Raw genomic sequence first — 19,701 nt, forward strand, 5'->3', positions numbered from 1 at the left:
ATTTTTGCGTGAATTGAATCTAAAATCAATAATTGCAGAGGCTAATTTATCAGACAATATATTGGCCCAATCCATGATATAACTACTAGTTGCCACTTCCATTAAAGGAACCATTTCGATATCAAATTTTGCAGAATCATGCATTCCCCATATCCTACACATCATTGCCCCAGCGTAACAATAAGGAGATGCTAAGGAATCCACGGAGTACTTACCCGATGACTCATGTTTGTGCTTTGTTGGATTCTGTCTCCACTGTCTAATCGGGGCTGATTCTGTCTCATTCTCATCTGCGAATTTCTTTAGAAAAGCTTTGTTGTATTTCTTCTCCGGCTCGGGAAAATGGTACATTTTTCTCAAGTCGTCAGGCTGAAATGAACCGAAAACTCTTCCATCAACTGTGCAAAAGGTCCTATTAGAAACAAGAATTTGTTCAACCACCCATCTGACCACATCAGTGTAAGGGAGAATTTTCTCCCGAGCTGCTATCCTGTGTAAAAACGAGTCAGCCAAATCCTTCACCGAGGCTTCTGATTTGCTGGTTGAGTCTGCAGTAGCTTCTTCTTCTGTTTCCTTTGGTTCTTCCGCCTCAATCAGATTATAAATGCTTTGCCATCTTGTATTTCCCAGGCCAAGACATGTAGTGTCCGAAATTAGCCCCTTCTTGCTTGGTCCTGGGTCACTGGTGGGCTGGATAGTAACTGCAGGGGCTGCTGTCGCAGCGGACCTCTTAGATTTCTTTCCCATTTGCTTAAAACTTGAAACTTCGATGGAATTCTGCACAAGGAAGGAAACCAGCGTGATACATAGAAACAGATATCAAGAGCCAATATGAAAGAGATATGAATAATAAAAGGTCGTGATAAAAATTACCGCAGATAGAATCTAAGTGGAAAATATCGGCATAACTGCTTCATTAATTGGCCGCTTCATCTGTCAGTCATGATAAGGAGGCTTTTAAATAATCCATCATAATGTCTATTGATTCAAGCGTGTCTTATATTTTTAGCGGTTGATCGCATTTGATGATTGGCGTCGTGAAAGGGAGGATTTACATAATAATCCAAAATATCGTTCAATCACCAAAGGTGATACAATGCATGCCAATCTTTAATATGTTTAGAAACATGCACCCTGATTTAATGCGTTGCAATCGGGGCAGGGCTCAGGTCACTTTATTTATGCCATTGTGGAATCACCAATCGCCGATGGCGATATGCCTTATCGCATTGAGGGATTTGAAGGTGGCACAATTAACGCATCGCTTACCAATGCCGATTGCCGATAGCGATGCCTTTATCGCATCGGAGGTATGGGGATGCGTTATAAATGATGCGCTTTGCCTTTCCCCGATATCTGATAGCTATTTCCCTTTTCGGATCGGATTTATTCAATGGGCCCTTATTTTATGTTCCTTTTATTATTGCGATATGCGATCTTGCGATCTCTTTTATCGTTATAATAAAAGCTTTATAATTTGTTTAAAAAAGTCCTTTTTCATCATTGTTTAAAAGGGATATCATATTTCAATCAGACCTTTTGATGAGGGTTTTTCTAAAATATAAGTTAGTACCAATTTAGTCACAGATCTATGTTTAAAAAGGGACCCATTTCATATTATGATTTTAAAGAAAAATTTTATGAAATGGGGGATTGTTGTATAGCACAACAGGACCTTATAGGAGAAAACCACAATATGCTCCATACCCAACTCCATGTTATCCCTACCATTCACCTCCACCAAAACCACAACCTCAACCTCATCTATCTCAAAGGTCCATTCCCACTTAACTACCAGTACAACCATTTTCGAACCCAAACAATAAAGTAACGCATCCCACTTACAATTTTGAGGTACAACTCTTCCAAACAACTCTTGTTGATCTAAATGGTATTTATCGTAGATCAAGAAGAATATTGTAGAAAAGATTTTTTCTTGATTTCATTGAAGGATAACATTCATAAAAAGAATATTTAAATGAGGAGACGAAAGAATAATGGACTGCATTTGATGGAAAACGGACATTAGAATCAAACATTGAGAAAGTTACATTATTCTTACCATTAGATCCTCTATGTGTTCAAGAGAATAATCAAAAAAATAAGAATATAAGAATGTTATGGAAGGAGAAGACATACAAGATGATATAGATAAGCAAGAGAACAAAGCGAATCACAACTATATTTAGCTTTGGTTAAAGAAAATCAACAATATGGAGCACCACTATTCTTCAATGGTGCTTGATATCATCAAAGTCAAAGCAGGTGGTCTCTTGATATTCAGGTACATGTGAAATAATATATTTTGATCCTACACATGAGTTTATTTATCATCCTCTTATTCACATGGCTCCATTGGAAGTTTTCCTATACTTGAAAGAGAGTTTCTTTTTTTCAACTAGAATATGATAGAGGAATAAAAGAAAATAAGGGGAAAAAGAGGAAAAGAAAATAAGAGAAAAAAATAAAATCTCAGGTGAAAACCTCCTTTGAGGCGCTTGAGATTGGCTCACTGATTGAAAATATCCATGAGGAGATCATTGAGTTAGAAAGAAGAAGAAAAAATAAGGAAATAAGATCATTGGTGAAAACCTCCTCTTGGGTGCCTAGGCTAACCTACTAGTCGAAAACTTCATTAAGGCGGCTAGTATGCCTAGGAAAAAAAATGAAAAAATGAAAAGAAGAAATAATTCTTTTCTCTAGGTATCTCTCTCTAACGAATGCATGTGCTCTCCAACCTCTACAAGAAACAACAAGCAGTTAGCACCATAAGAAAAAGCTTATTAGAAATCTAGTCAAGAGAATTCAAATTTAAGCTTTCACCTACTTTACGCAGATGCACCAAGAGGACCAAGGCCATGTCAATCCATCACCCTTGTCCATTCCCAACATCCATCCATCATTCACAAGCCTTTCCAATTCATTTTCCTAGTTTTCTTGAAGTGCTAAATGAAAGTTCTATACTGCTACAGGATTGCTAAAATACATAGGGCATAAATTATTTTGACCATATCTCAAAATACGTGCATCCATTGGCCAATATTTTTTACAGGGAGATGCATAAGGATGTTGGCAACATGGTCAAGAAATTTTTTCAAATTATAGTGCACATTTTTTGAGAAATTGACAGCCATCACCTATAATCATTTTTCGTTTTTCTCAATATTTGTGCATCCATTAACTGGTATTTTTTATGAGTAGATGCATAAGGATGATGGAAACATGCTAAAAAGAAAATCAAGTGAATCCAATCTATCATTTGAGAGATATTGGTTAAACAATCTTAGTTATATGATTGACACAGAGTGCTACAAGATTAACACATACTACTACAGGAAGCTACCAAGCATTAGAAAGGGAGGTAGATTTGATTTTTTTCATTTGGGTTCAAGAGAACCAGTCTATAGAAGCCCTTGTATCTATCCACTCCATCAACCTTCATTTTTTCTCCAATGTCCCACTAAACATCCACAAAATCTGACCCTCCACCTCTATTTTTACCCATTACCATCACTAAAAGGCTCTCCAACTACCACCGAACATTTTCCCATGAATTATCAAATTTTTTTAAGGCCATACTCAAAGAAAATTATGAACCTAATGGGATACGTGGTTGCTATAGGAAGACACACAGTCCTATAGCAACCTACATAAACCCTACAGGATCAAAGTTGTAGCACTAGTCTGAGAACTTTGAAGACCACAACACTTCAAAAGGCTCAAAAAATAGGTTTGTGTAGCTACATGGTTTCCTCTAGGTTGTTATAGGATCATTCATCATGAGGAATCAACCACACTAGGTCAGCTACAACAATAGTACTTTGACAACCTGAACCAGGGGAATTTCCATCAGCAATAAAAAAAATTCAAAGCCAATGAAAGGATTACTGAAGTTTATAAATCACACCTGAGAGGGAATTCCAACAGTCACATCAACCCTCTAGCCACTACATCCGGGTTCCAACAATATATCATAGTTTCAACAACTATATCAGAATTCCAATGATCACATCAGCAGATCTAGTAGTCACATTAGTAGCTCCAACATCACCTGCAAAAGAACATCCAGGGTAAGGCTCAGGTATGCAATCCTCTAAACCTTTCCTATGAACTTATTTTAGCTTGAAAAATGTTGCAAGTGTATGAAGGAAAAGGATTTTTATAGTCACATTTAGTAGAAGAGAAACCCCATCCTTATCTAGTAGTTAACTTCACTTTTCCACCAAGACACCCACATGTGTGGGAGAGGAACAAGTCATAAGTGAATAGGAGTTGATAAAGTAGGTCGTAATCATTTAGTCATGATGGAGGACAAGGAGTTGGAATGGGTAGGTGAGGGCCAACTTATTTAACTCAAAGCACTCTAAGTTTATTTTACATGCAATATTGTTTATATGAAAATAAATAAATAAATAATAAAAAATAAAAATAAAAGTAAAATGGTTGGCCCAAAACCTTTCGAAATATAAAGTGACTACTACAGGAACCTACAAGCACTGCAACAAGATATAGATAGGTTGCTACAGGATTGTATAAGCTACTGCAAGAGACAGACATATTGTTACAAGAAGTCATAAATTTTGAGGTAAAAAATGGGCCTCAAAACAAAAATGTACATCCAAAATCAACTTTATAAGAATCAATAGGATTCAAGATGATGATGTCAAACATGGGGGATGATTCACCATTTTTGTAGGAAAAAAAAAGTAAAAAGATTAAAAAATTAAAAAACTATTTTTAAACTCATATTTTCAACTTATCTCCCTATGATTTCACTCAAATTTTGAGTAGGAGCACCCGTTGGATGGAAATCTTAATTCATCATCCAAGGAGTGCCCATATTGCATACTTTTTATGGACCATGCAACATAAAAAAAAAATGAGAAATACATGAAAAATGTGATTGCAATCATGTTTTTCATGTATTTTTCATTTTACATGTAGCATTGTCCGTCAAAAGTATTCAACATGGGTAATCCTTGGATGAGAAATTAAATTTTGCCTCCAACGAGTGCTCCTACATGAAATTTGAGTGAAAATGTACGAATATATGTTGAAAATACGAGTTGAAAAAATAGTTTTTTTTCTTTTTTTCCTTCTAAAATTTGATGATGTAATCTAATCTTCTTTTATTATTTCCACTATTATTTTATAATATTCCTTATGAGGCCCATTTTAGACCTCAAAATTTCTCTAATATAACAAACTGCTACAAGAGAGCTCCAATATAAAAATTTTGCTACTGGGGTGTTGGACAATGATTAATTAATTGCTACAAGGTACAAAGAAACATAACAAAGCTGCAAAGGATTTACTACAAACAAACTTAGTTGCACAATGGTAAATTCTTCAAGGGTGAAAGGTATCCAAGTCACCAGGTTGGTCATTATATCATTCCCTTTTTTTGCTTTAGTTTATTCACCATCATTTCTCCCTTTGTAAGAAGAAAGAGCTTTGTGTTAAGTGTTTTCAATTCCAGAATTTAATGAGCAAAGTAGAATTATGATTGCTAGTCAAGGGTGTTCATGAAAATTTAATGAAAAATATGTTGTGTCATGGCCAAGAATACAAAACTCAATCTTGCAATTGAAAACTGAGGCCACCATTGTCAAAATTATTCCTTTTTTTCAGAGCTTCTACGAGAAACTCGATTTCCTGTAGCAACCCCTGTTCGCCACCAGTTTGCTTGGTTTTTTCTCTAAGAGGAGTTTTACAAACACTAGAAGGTAAAGATATTGGGGGAACCCTCAATGTGTATTTTGGGAGGTATCAAGAACACCTAGGTTCCTATGAATTAAAAATTGAGTGCTACAAGCAAAACCCTAGCTCTACACAAGAATTCACAGTCTGCAAATATAGGAGGAGGATTTAAGAGGATAAAACCCACCAGCGGAGAGAGAATCCATAAACAAATTGAAGTGCTTACCATTGTCCAAAATTGCAACCATAAGGGATTATTTGAAAGGATAAGGAGATAATATGATGATATTGTGTTTGAGTTTGCAGTCAATTTACAAGATCCAAGTGGCTAAGAATTTGTATCAGTGATAAGAGGCTTGGGCTTCAATGAGAATGGCAGTAGTAATAATGGATGTCAATAAAAAAAAAAAAAAATTCACAAGGAGAAGTGTAAAAGGAAGACCAAGAAGACAAACCAAAATAAAGGTTTTTCCCTCACAAATATAACCCATTACAATTGAAGAATCACCTAAGAGGAAGAAACAACCTAAACCTACATTAGAATTTCCTTGGGAAACTAAGATAGGGGAGAAATGTAGACAGATGAATACAAAGAAGAGAAAGAGGAGGAGCAACACACACAAACAAATAGAGAATGAAACAGGCCAACATACATGAAGAACAACAGGGCAAGGAGGATGAATAGGTTGCTCAGATAATGAGCAACAGTTTCAGTAGGGGGTATGATGGGCCTCCAAATTAGACACAAATTAAGGCCCATCTAACCTTTATTAGGCACATAAATGCTACTTTAAATCTCTCCTTCTACACTCAACAATATTTTTTAGCTTTAATATGTTCTTAGGAAGGTTTAGAGATAATTTCATATTGTGTGCCTAATATTATTTATTTTTGCAAAATATTGAGTAAATTTTGAATAAGATAATATAGGGACTTGCTCCCTACTATAGGATGGACCAAGATTGGATGATAAATGAACTGGATATCATGAAATTATTGGCATATTTTGGAGCTCCACTGGTTGAGAAAATATGGGAATGTGTTCCCTATTATTAAATGAAGATTTCTCCTGTTGGGAACCAGATCCATTTTTTGAGCGATTTTCGAGGGGAAAGTTTCCTTCTTTCAAGGATGATACATCCCCATCAAATTGCATAAGTACGAATTCGAATTTTCCTCTAGGGGCATGTATTTCTTAGTCTTATTTAGGATCAAACTTGTTATTTAGCAACTCTACTTTCATTTTTAGGAGGGATGTACTTGGATTGACTCTAATAATGAATTTTGGTGCCATTTTTAGCTTATAAAGCTTTGTTTTTTTCATAGGACTTTGAATTTCCTTGGGCTTGGCCATCCCAAGAGCCTTGGTGCCCTGTTGTACAATTTCTTCATTTTTTTTAATGTATTTTTCACTTGCATATCTTATTTCCACATTTAGTATTCATTCTTCCTTTGCTATAGGTTATATTAGTTGAATGATTGAAGTGATTTTTTTTGTAGGTTATTTATAGAGTCACAAGCATGATCATCCTTAGAAAAACTTTGAAAATTCATATTCATCATTGAACTACTTGGATTGGTTTACTAGTTCACAATTCTGGAATTTCTAGAAGTCTCTTGTAGCAAAACAAAAGTAATATTATGCTAAATTTTAGCACGTGTTAAGGAAGCTATTTTGAGTTTTTTCCACTTGTATAAAGTCATAAAAACATTCAATTTAATAAAAAAAATTACCCCATTATATTTTCACTTGATCAGGTTAGGCATTTGGTATGTTAACTAGCTCACTAATTCTTGAATTTCTATTTTTTGTAGTAATTTTCTGTTATTTTTAACACATATTAAAAAGGGTATTTTTGAGTGATTCCACTTGGATTGTAGTATTAATAAATCCTAATTAATATAAAAATTCACCCCATATCATTTTCATTCAATTTTCTTGGTCATTCAGTGAGATAAATCGGAGGAAAGACAAGATGGCATACTAGGTATTTTAGTCTTTGCAAGTATAGAAATCATAATATTTTTGGTGTGAAGGTACGAATTTTGATTTATAGGTTTAGCATTTTCATCCTAAATTCCTCCTACAATGATCATCCTCTTTCTCCTCACTACACAATTCCCTCAAAACTTCTCCACCAAAAGTATATTTTTGGGTCATTGAAGGACACCATGTGAATTTATTTCTGTACAAGATGGGCCTCTAACAGGTTCTAAGCTTGTAAAATGCCTAATACAACCTTCATATACCTTCATCTACCCTTTCCCACATTTATATCGCCTTTTACACTCTCAGAATGCTCACGTATCCAATCTTGTAGCAAAACAGGCCAATCTTGTAGCATCTTATAGCAATCTTGTAGCACCATGTAAACTTGGCCATATTTTCTCCAAAATCTTAGTTTTTTCCTCTTAGCCTTGAATAATGACCCTTAGGCTCTAAAACTGTGATTTAGGAAGACCAAAGACCACTTATGACTTATCTTTTTACCACTACAACACATTTTAACAATTAAGGGTTAGTAGACATGTTCATGAATTAAATGACATAGTGATGATTTTCAAGATTACTTTATGAAGCACCTAATGAACTTTGTTACTAGGTCTAATCTCTTTTGAATGAAATGATGGAGTTTTGGTTCATGCTCTTTTCTTTATGCAATTAGAATAAGTTTTCTTTCCTTGTCTTTTGTTTCTTGCAATAGGATTAGGTTTCAATTTCAAGCATTCCCATTTTTGCAATTAGTTTAGGTTTGAATTCATTACATTCACTTCATTGCATCAGATAAAGGAAATAATGACACCTTGTATGCTACACATATAGTGTTGACACCTCTTAAGTTTGTATGAACCTTGGGTTGATAATTTAATTTGGTAGCCTTGGGATTTGCAGCATTCTTGTTGCAATAAAGGGTCTCATTAGTAACCCTTATCATACTTTTCTTAGAGAATATTCATGCACTCTTCTTTCCAAAGTTCATACTTTCTACAACGTATTCTAGTAATCCCATAGTTGGATTTGTATCTTCAATTATTGTTGCAGTGTTTGTTCAAACTTTCTTTGACTTCTTTTTAGCAAATGTCTGCTTCTAAAGAAGATCTCACATGGAAACAATTGTATCTTATAGATATTTTTTGGCTCACTGAAGGGTAATATCATGGAGATCTGTAGTTGGCCACCCTGATTTGAATACAAATCCATCCTTCTTCAAAACCTCTTTATGAACATGTTCATCATAATCAGGTATATGGGAGTGATTAACTTTGTTTGGACATCCATGAATCTCCATAATAAGTTTATATTTATGCCCCATAAAGCACAGGACAATATGTACTCATTTGGAGATGCCTGGATATCATAGAAACCTATCTTCAAGGCCTCCCTGAACATCATTGAATTGTATTTTTGTTTAGTCAACTTGACTACAATGTTTATTTCATTGGACAATATCCAATCTACATAATTTGAAGGAGGGTTTGCCTTAAGAACAAGTCTGCAACCAAAATATCCTCCATCCATGCAATCTCATTTTTCAAGCAGAGAATCACATTATTAGAAATGCCTTAAACAAAATTGGCATCATCCATGCAATCTCTTGTATTAACCAAGAAAATTCAATGGCATTTGAAGAGAAGTATTTTATTGCTTCATGTGATGTTTTGAAATTTTCTATAGACTTTGACATTTTTTCAAAATTTGGCATAAAGTGCCCATTACATCTAAATTAACTAGGTTATTTATCCTTAGGGAATGTGGCATTGTGATTATAACTACAAAATATCATATGGTTCTAAATTAAATTATTTCTATATACTCTCAAATTAAAAGGATACCAATATTCAAACTCTTTCTTCATGTGTTTCAAGAGATATGAGGGATTTTTTATCAGGGGTCCCTCAAGGAATATATAATACCAAACTTGAGTTGTCCTTTGTTATGGCTTGATTAGAGAAACATTCCTACAATAATGTCCCCATTTTGAAAAATATAGTATGATGTGTAATAGGCCATATCTATTGTGGAATTTGATAATGACTTAATGAGAAATTTTCCATCCCACTGAATTCTTGTTCCAAGGCCAAGTAATATAGAATAGGCCCATTGATTAATCCAGCACTTGGTATACTCAAATCCATGCCTAGCCTCATCATAATACAACTCCATCTAGGTCAAAAACTATGTTGTTGTAAAACCCTCATTGCACATCTACCCAAGTAATCGGCCAAGCAGGGTAAATATTCAATGAGATGCCACTATAATGGATTAAACCTCCTAAGTTACCTTAAGGAAGTGGGATCGATAGAAACACACCACACAAACCTTCCACAGCAGCAACAGAACTCTCAGGAGCCATCCCAAACACTCAGGTTACCAGCTCCAGAGACCAACTAAAGTTTTAACACATCAAACCCTTGGACGCTTCCTTGATATGGACAAGGGTGCGTCTGGGAGGCTCCAGAAGCTCTCACAACAAGGGAAAGGGTGCTTCTGGGGAATTTTTTCCCCAATGATGTGTCTACGACTCCAAGATTTTTTCCACTTTTTCAAGCCCAAAGCCCAGGTCACTACCCAAAACTCAATGGCACCTTCAGAAATGAAATTTCATAGTGGAACAAAGATACGTTTGCAAAAACATCAATAAGGACTAGACTGGACCACTACTAGCCATGACAGGAATTTTGTCAAACATGTCACAAACATGAAAGCTATAGGTCTTAATAGAAAAACTAAGCATAGGGGTATCATACTTATCTGAAAATCGCTAAGAAGCATTGATTCCTCAACACATTAGCTGCAATTTCATAGATACATTGTTCATTCATTTACAAGTAAAAACATGATGAGAGTCATACATAGCCACTGTCATAATACATGCTCATAACCAGCATAATAATAACAAAAATACCAAGGAAACAACAGCCATATAATCCACAAATAAACAAATATAATAATCATGAAATAATAACAAGAGGAAATAACCTCATATTAATGAATGCAACGACCAACTAGGTTTGGTACTTCAACGAACCACTCGACCATAGATTGGTTGAACCAAATATTTCTTTCATCCAATCACCCCCATGCCATATTCCAAGCATGAATATGGGACTTAAAACCAAACTCAACTAGGGATTCTCAAGGCTACACCACCTCACCCTCATCAATAGAACTAGGATTTACCGCAATCCATCCCAGATCACTAGGCCATAAAACAAGCATGGATTCCACTGGATTTCTGCACCTACACCATGAGGAATTTCCCTGTCTCCTAGTATCTAGGCTTTACCTCAATCCAAACTGGATCACTAGGCCCTAACTGAGACTCCACCCTCTAGGCTTTACCGTATATCCCTCCATTCACTGATAAGGATTCTTAAGCCTCATCAAGGGCAACCAACTTTAGGATTTATCATATATCCTATCATTAACTAGTCGAGGATTTCTACGCCCACTGAGGCACATAATACCTGGCTTTACCACAACCCACAGACCAGTTCATGGGTCACTAGTCTAGTGTCTTTACCGCAATCCATAGTATGGTTCAGGGATCACTAGGCCATGTGTTCTTTCTTTCAGAGATCCACCTCACTCAGCTTCGAATCCATTTGTCAATCCAACTCAACCAAAACATGAGAACCCCACCAAGCCATGGCTATCTGGAAATGGAAAGGCTAGGATGAAAACATTGTCACACCTGTAAAAACCGATTCCATGATAGCAAAGAACCACATGCAATACCGTCCATGCCAAATCTAGCACGGAAATCACACATGAAAATCGATACCTGCAAAGAATCATGTTGTAGTTGCTTGATCCTGCTCTTCCTTGCTTTCTCCTTCCTCTTTCCTTCTTTGCTTTTCTTGATCCAATGCCAAAGTGCTCCAAGAAAACTCTGAGCATTCAAGAGTGAGAGAGAGAGAGAATAATGAGAGAGCTCCAAAATTGAACTGACAAAATGTTATACTGGCCAAGCCTGCCCACTAATCCTCATAAACCATTTTATTAATAAGGCCTCTATTTTCTTCAATTTCCATTATTTTCCTTCATTTTCCTCCTCACATGCAACCTGTGACCTTTCACCTTCCTTTTCTCCTAATTTCCTTTATTTTCATAAATAAATGTGCCAAAAATGTCATTTTTCCTTTCCAAATCCTTTTCCATTGCCTTTGCCAAATTCCTTTAGCCATAATAACCGAAATGAACACCCACTAGGATGTTTTTCCCAACATTCATCTTGGAATATGTGTCCCATGACCATGGTCTTATATATTTTTCTGTTATTAACGTTTTACATGGATTTTGAGCAAGGATGTTACAGTTGCCTTTTCTTTCCACTCAAGGTCACCTTAATTTATGCACCATTGGTCAATATGGGCCACAACGCATTAATCATCTTGTTAACACCCAGGTTGTTCCCTATGACTCCCAAGGGAATACGGCCGGGGTAACCACTAACCAGTCTTTGGATTGCAGCCTCTAGCCAAGCTGTAATCAGAGAGGGCTCTCTCTTTAAAGTTTAGCTCTGTTTTGATAGTATTTTAGGCTAGCTATGATGTTCAAGGTTTTGTTTTTGAAATGTGTTTGGTGATGATTCCAGTTAATATATATAGGTACTTACTAGCATGTCTTAGTCCATTGGGCATGGGGTCAGTGGTCCTTTAGTTTGTCTGATACTGTGTGATACCGTAGTGATGCTGCAGAGCCAGATTTGTGTCTGAGGAAAAACGTTCATAATAGTTATTAAGTGGGTGTATCTAGTTTATGTAAGGCAATTAAGAATCTCACAGTAAACTGCTAAAGAAAAGACGGTAAGAATATCAATCTAGAAGCAATGAAGAATTTCTAGTTGACATTCACACATATAGAATTAATAGACACATGAGCAGTTAAGAATTCATGTACATCGTTAATCCTGAAGACAAACATTCACAGCAGTAAAAATTGAGCACAAGGTGTAATAAAACAAATCTTGTACTATTCTTTTTCTTCACTGCTAGCTTAGTACAACATGAGGATGGTTTGATAAACATAAGAAGAGAAGAAACAGAGATTGAGGAAAACTTGTTATTTCATCAGGCAGCACAGGAATTCTGCATCAGCACATCTAGCATCATCCAGACATCAAATACTTCAGGAAATCACTGAGTTGGTCCAGCCCTCTGTATTAGATAAAACTGAAAGTATACAATAGATTCTCCTTGGAGTCAAAAATCACCAACCCCTTATGCGTTACTAAGGGGAGTATTTATACAAAATTTACATGTAAAAATATCAAGAAAAGGAGTTAATGGCTCATAAATGTTATGCCAACTCCTGGAGCTTGGTAGCTGAGAAAGTAAAAGCCGTAGTAACTTTTTATTGCTTTAGCTGTCAAAAATAGTCAGAAATTGATGACTTGGTGGGTGTCGAAGTCGGCTGAGGCTAAGCTGTCCAAATATGCGCATTTGCTTATCCTTTAGGCTAGTTGTCATTGTCCTTATGCTGAGTCACCCTTTCAGCTGCCTTTATTTCTGACTTTGTCATGTTGTTTGTCTTGTAGTGACCTGGAGCTGGCAGTGGCCGAACAACAGAGGCTACCGTGGCAAAATCTGAAGCATTGCTTGCCACCAATCCTCCTTAGGCATTTGATGCCTCCGAATTTTTATCAAGGTCTCATCGGCCTCTGTATACCTATAAAAGTTAGGAGGAGTTTCAAACAGATGATTTACCTCATTTTCAATGAAGAACAGGCCTTCAAGTTTTTCATACAAGCTTTGTCCTGTGGGGGGCCCTGCTTTCTCAGATGTACTGCCAGATGCAATAATCTGATTTTCAATAGTGGTTGCCATTCTGTTGGCAAATTGATCTCGAGAGATCAGTCTTCCTGCACCACTTAGGAGGCTGGGCAGTCCCTTTGATTGCAGCACTGCCATCTTGACTTTATATTCCTCCACCTCAGCTTGTATCTCATAGCACTTCCTCTCCACAGTTTGTACATAGTTCCTGAGAGTTAGTACCTTCTTAGCAGTGAGGACAGCCTCGGTTCTGTTGGCAATGCCTATGGCTGCCAGTTCCTCCTTTTCTTGCCTGTTCAGGAAGTCTATCATCCTGTTGGCCTATTCTGGCTTGTCTCCCAGTGTTGTCTTGGCCTTATGGATTTCTGCTTGTGCTTGGCCCATTAAGTCCATCTGTTCATGTATCGTTTTGATTGACCTCCATTGTTGATTGATGGAATGGCCAATTTTGGCCCATAGAATCCTCTTTATGTCGGCCATGGTAGTCTCTAGATTCAGTTCCTTCTCTAAGGCCTTGATCTTGTCTTTTAGGGCCTTTATTTCTCTGCCCTGCTCCGCTACAGTTACTTTTGACTTGTCATATTTGGCATCCAGTTCTGCCAATTTTTCCTTGTCCTTCTTTATTTCATTGGCCTGGAGCTCCATTTCCTTGATGGCCTTAGTCAATTCTTCTATACTTGCACTGGCATCTGGAGCTGCTGCTGTTCCTGCTGCTTCTGTTGTGGGGGCCACTGCTGCCCCTGTTGAGATTGCAACAAGATGATGGAGCTTAGTGAAAAGAGTCGCCTTCACTAAGTGGGCCCGCAGGCTATTTTTGGCGCAAGTCTATTTTTAGACTATGTCTATTTTTAGACATATGGATCATGTCTATGTTTATGGATGATTGATCAAGTTGGGAAAATAGATGGACTTCTATTTTTGATGAAAGTGTGAGTGATCACAGTGTGAGTGATCAAGTCTATTTTTAGACTGGCTGTCAAAAATAGAAAAGTCAAATATTATTATCTCACAATAATATTTGGACTATAAACTTAATCTTATTCTCTTGGAGCACTTCAGTTTGAGCTACGGAAGTGGCACATGCAGCTGTCAGAAGGAAATTCGTTTTTCTTATGAGTCAGTTGAGTTGTTGCATGCATGACTTCAGTTAGAACTCAAGTGAGTTGAGTTTAGTGGACTGGAGGTACAGTTGATGGAGTTGTGTTCAGTTTAACTTAGTTAAACTGGTTGTAGTTAGTCTAACTGCAGATAGACTAATGATGAGTTGTTAAACTAATTATTAACTCATAATACAACTAAAGAATACATCAGTTAACTCAGTTGCATGTCAGTGCATGTTCAGTTCAACAGGGACAGGTGGTAGAGAATCAGATTGCTATCAGTTGTGACTATAGTTGTGCACCAGATCTTGCACAATCAAAGGATTGAGTATGCCAATGAGTTTGCTCACGTATTTGGCCCGAATTTTAGCCTTTGCTCACGTCCACAAAGAGTGAGTGACTATTTTGCAGGTGAAAATCGAGTTTGGGAAGCAATTCTCATCAGTTCTTGAGCAGGTATTGAGCAGTGGAGGCAGGCAAGCAGTGGAAGAGATTTGGAGATCAGATCTGAGCTGTATTGTGTGTAACAGAGGTGGAGATACTTGTGAGAAGTATTATGCTGTGTAATGTTACATGACTCAATCATTAATATACAGATAGTGTGGGGTTTTTAGCGAGATGCTTTCCCCGTGATACATACTGTGTTAATGTGTGAATGCTCTTGATGTTTTATTGTTATTGATGTTGCTATATTCTTGATCAACGTAGAGGAGCTTATGTATTGTGTATGTTTTCCGCATTAGTACATGATCAGGATAATCTCCATTGAATATGTGTTAAATTATTCAAAATTTCTACATGGTATCGGAGCAGCTTGATTTGTAGAAGAGATTTTTACAGGATATCAAGCGAGGGTTGATCGGAAGCAGTTGAGTTGGTTGCTGGTGGAATTCGAATTTGCAGCAGTGTTTTCTTGGTGACAACGCAACAATGTCTTTCAACGGATTGCGATTGGAGTATGCTCTTCAGGGCAGCTCAAACTATATTGCATGGAAGGACAGGATGGAGGCAGTATTGGATGATAACGGGCTGAAGGAATTCATAGATACGGATATCCCAAAGCCTACTGATGCTACTCAAGCTGATGCTTGGCAAAAGAAGATCGCAAAATGTCAAAGAATTCTGTTGGAGGGCGTGAAGGATCACATTGTGTCCAGCCTCCATGGAAAGGCCACTCCATATTTGATGTGGAAATCATTAACAGAATTATTCCAAAGCAAGAGCGATCAGAGGAAGCTGGCGCTCAAAGATAAACTCAGAAACATCAAATGCGAGAAGGGAGACAGTATTCCCAAGTATCTCACGAAGTTCACTCAGTGTCAAGATGAGCTGGGAAGTGTGGGGGTTACTGTCGATGATGAGGACTTGGTGAGCTTGGCTCTCCTTGGTCTTCCGAAGAGTTGGCATTCCTATCAGGACTCTGTCAATGGTCGGGAGAAGTTGCCAGGATGGGAAAGACTATGGTCAGATCTTGTGCAGGAGGAGATCAGGCGGAGTACCAGGGACGGATCTTCGTCAAAGGGAGCTGATGAAGAGAATTGTGCTTTGGCTGCCAAAGCAAAGAAAGGGAAGAGCAAGAAAGCTTCTCAATCTGGTGCGAAAGGCAAGAAGCAGGATATGTCCAAAGTGAAGTGTTTTCACTGTCACCAGCATGGACACTATGCCACAAATTGTCCGTAGAAGAAGAAGAACAAGCAAGCTGCTGGATCTGCAGGGGGAGAGGCCTTAGCTTCTCAGTTTGAGCTTGATTTTTCATTGATCGCATGCTTGGGTTCAAGTGTGATGGGATCAGTGTGGTTCTTGGACAGTGGTGCGTCTTTTCACATGACGGGAGATAGAGATTTGTTCTCTGATCTGGAGGACAAAGATCTTGGAGTGCACATCGAGATGGGCGATGATGGTAGATACAGTGCGACCGGTATCGGTACCATTTCCTTTGAGAGGGAGTCTGGTAAACCCTTTGTATTCAAGGAAGTCATGCATGTTCCAGGATTGAAGAAGAATCTCATCTCAGTGGCGATGTTAGAAGACAAGGGGTATGATGTTGTTTTCAGCGAGGGAAAGGCCTTCCTGCGCAGCAAGACAACTGGTGAGACCCGGAAGATAGGGGTTCGAGTGAGGAACCTTTATCAGTTGCATGTAGATGGATGCGCAGCAATGGCAGGCAAGGCAGAAGGATTGGTGAGCCGGGATGATGGCGAGTTGTGGCACAGGAGATTGGGTCACCTTCACCATGGAGCCTTGAAGATACTGCAACAGATCACTACAGGGCTTCCTAAAGGCACACTTGCGCAGTCAGATCAGTGCAAGGGGTGTACTTTGGGGAAGTTTGTGAAAGCCACCTTTCACGAGAAGGATAGTCGCGCCACGACGATCCTTGAGAGAATTCACACAGACGTTTGTGGACCTTTCTCAGTTGCTTCGACAGCAAAACACAGGTATTATGTGATTTTTGTTGATGATTTCTCTCGTAAGTGCTGGATCTTCTTCATGCAGAAGAAGAGCGAGACATATTCAAAGTTCTGTGAATTCAAAGCACTGGTCGAGAAGGAGTCGGGGAAGAAGGTGAAGGCTCTTAGGAGCGATAATGGTGGTGAATACATCTCGGACGAGTTCAAGGATTTCTGCAAGGTAGAAGGGATTCGTAGAGAGCTCATAGCTCCCCATAACCCACAGCAGAACGGGGTAGCTGAGCGGAAGAACAGAACGATTGTGGGTGCTGCACGGGCAATGTTGCATGATCAGGGCCTACCCCTTCACTTGTGGGCGGAAGCATGCAATACAGCAGTTTATGTGCAGAACCGTTGTCCTCATAGGATACTTGGCATGAGTACACCCGAGGAGGCTTATTCTGGTAAGAAGCCTGATCTTTCTCATTTGAGGATTTTTGGTGCTAACGTTTACATGCATGTGACGAAGGATGTCAGAAAGAAGTTGGAGCCGACTGCAGAGGTTGGGATATTTGTGGGGTACACTGATACGCCCCACAACTATCGTGTGTATTTGCCAGACAGTGGTAAAACTGTTGTGCGACGGGATATAAAATTTCAGGAGGAGAAAGCCATGAAGTGTTCGCTTGAGAGGGAGCTACACTTGCATGCAGATGAGGAGCTATTAGTTCCTAAGGATGAGCTTCAGGACATGGATCAGCCACAGGACGAGGTTCATGGAGTGGAAGAGACCACTCATGCAGCGCCAACCATCAGAGGGCGAAAGCGCTTGACAGAAGCTGAGCGACTGGCTCAAGATGCAGAGAAAGTTGTAGGACCACCTACAGCCCAACGCAGGCAGAGACAGTCACCTGATCGGTACACTGGATACATGGCTCTTATGAGCAAGTGTGTTGTGACTGAGCCATCCTCTTTCGAGGAAGCTGTGGAGGATCCCGCATGGGTAGACGCCATGGTGGAAGAGTATGATTCTATTGTCAGAAACAGTGCATGGGAGATTGTTCCTAGACCGGAAGGGAAATCAGTGGTGCGTTCGAGATGGATCTACAAAGTTAAGCAGGCAGCTGACGGGAGTGTGGAGAAGTACAAGGCAAGATTTGTTGCCCGAGGCTTTTCACAGATTGAGGGGATCGATTATGAGGAGACCTTTGCACCTGTCGCAAGGTATTCTTCCATACGGACGATTCTTGCTCTCTCAGCGCAGATGGGATGGCACATTCATCAGATGGATGTGAAGACTGCGTTCCTCAACGGAGTCATTGAGGAGGAGGTGTACATTGAGCAACCCGAAGGCTTTGAAGTCTTCAGCAGCGAGTCGCATGTGTGCAGGCTCAAGAGAGCGTTGTATGGGTTGAAGCAAGCACCACGTGCTTGGTACACACGGATAGACAGCTATTTCACAGGACTTGGATTCTCCAAGAGCGAGGCGGATCCGAACCTATACCAGATTGTGGTGGAGGGTAAGTTGCTTATCATTGTACTGTATGTTGATGATTTGATTCTAACGGGTGATGAGCTGTTGATACTGTCATGCAAGAAGGATCTTGCTACAGAGTTTGAGATGAAGGACTTGGGCCTCCTTCACTATTTCCTAGGATTGGAAATATGGCAGCGCAGTGGTGGACTGTTTGTTTCTCAGGGCAAGTATGCTCGGGAGATACTGGAGAAGTTCAACATGCATGGCTGCAAGCCTGTTGATACTCCTCTTCCTGGAGGTTGGAGGAAGGAGGATGCCACTTCGGGAGAAGAAGTGGATGCCACTGTTTATCGACAGTTGGTGGGGTCGCTGATGTATTTGGTCAATACACGACCTGATATATGCTATGCAGTTAACCAGCTTTCACAAGCTATGGTTAAGCCTACCAAGCTCTTCTGGAAGGCGGGCAAGCATGTATTGCGCTACTTGAGAGGCACATCGGGATATGGTTTGTGGTACAGACAGGAGGATGAGGTGAAGCTATGTGGCTTCACGGATGCAGATTGGGCAGGGAGCCCAACAGACAGAAAGAGCACATCAGGAGGGGTCTTCAGTATCGGATCGACAGCAGTTTCTTGGTACAGCAGGAAGTAGAGATCCATGGCACTCAGTTCAGCGGAGGCCGGTACATGGCAGCAAGTTTGGCTGCATGCGAGGCTATATGGATGAGGAAGATCCTGGTTGGTTTGTTCGGTTCTCATTTGGATCCTACTGTGATTTACTATGATAACCAGAGTTGCATTAAACTCTCGGCTAATCCTGTATTTCATGATAGATCTAAACATATTGACATCAGGTACCATCATATCAGAGATTGTGTGCAGCGGAGGATCATGTTACTTTCGTACATTCCAACGGAGGATCAGGATGCTGATATTCTGACGAAGGCTCTCACCAGGAGAAAATTCGAGTACCACCGAGGCAGGATAGGGGTTGCTGATAATCCATATCTTGTCGAGAGGGAGTGTTGAGATTGCAACAAGATGATGGAGCTTAGTGAAAAGAGTCGCCTTCACTAAGTGGGCCCGCAGGCTATTTTTGGCGCAAGTCTATTTTTAGACTATGTCTATTTTTAGACATATGGATCATGTCTATGTTTATGGATGATTGATCAAGTTGGGAAAATAGATGGACTTCTATTTTTGATGAAAGTGTGAGTGATCACAGTGTGAGTGATCAAGTCTATTTTTAGACTGGC

The 19,701-nt window shown here is 39.0% G+C and overlaps 1 pseudogene; it reads right to left on the reverse strand.

Moving 5' to 3' along the window:
* LOC149165601 (leucine--tRNA ligase, cytoplasmic-like) overlaps positions 1-19,701 on the reverse strand; it is a 144,307-nt pseudogene that overhangs the window by 30,902 nt on the left and 93,704 nt on the right.

This window comes from Pinus tabuliformis, chromosome 5_1 (genome assembly GCF_031772625.1).
Source record: "Pinus tabuliformis cultivar Carrire ecotype Pingquan chromosome 5_1, CPIR1, whole genome shotgun sequence".
In the NCBI taxonomy this organism is placed as follows: domain Eukaryota; kingdom Viridiplantae; phylum Streptophyta; class Pinopsida; order Pinales; family Pinaceae; genus Pinus; species Pinus tabuliformis.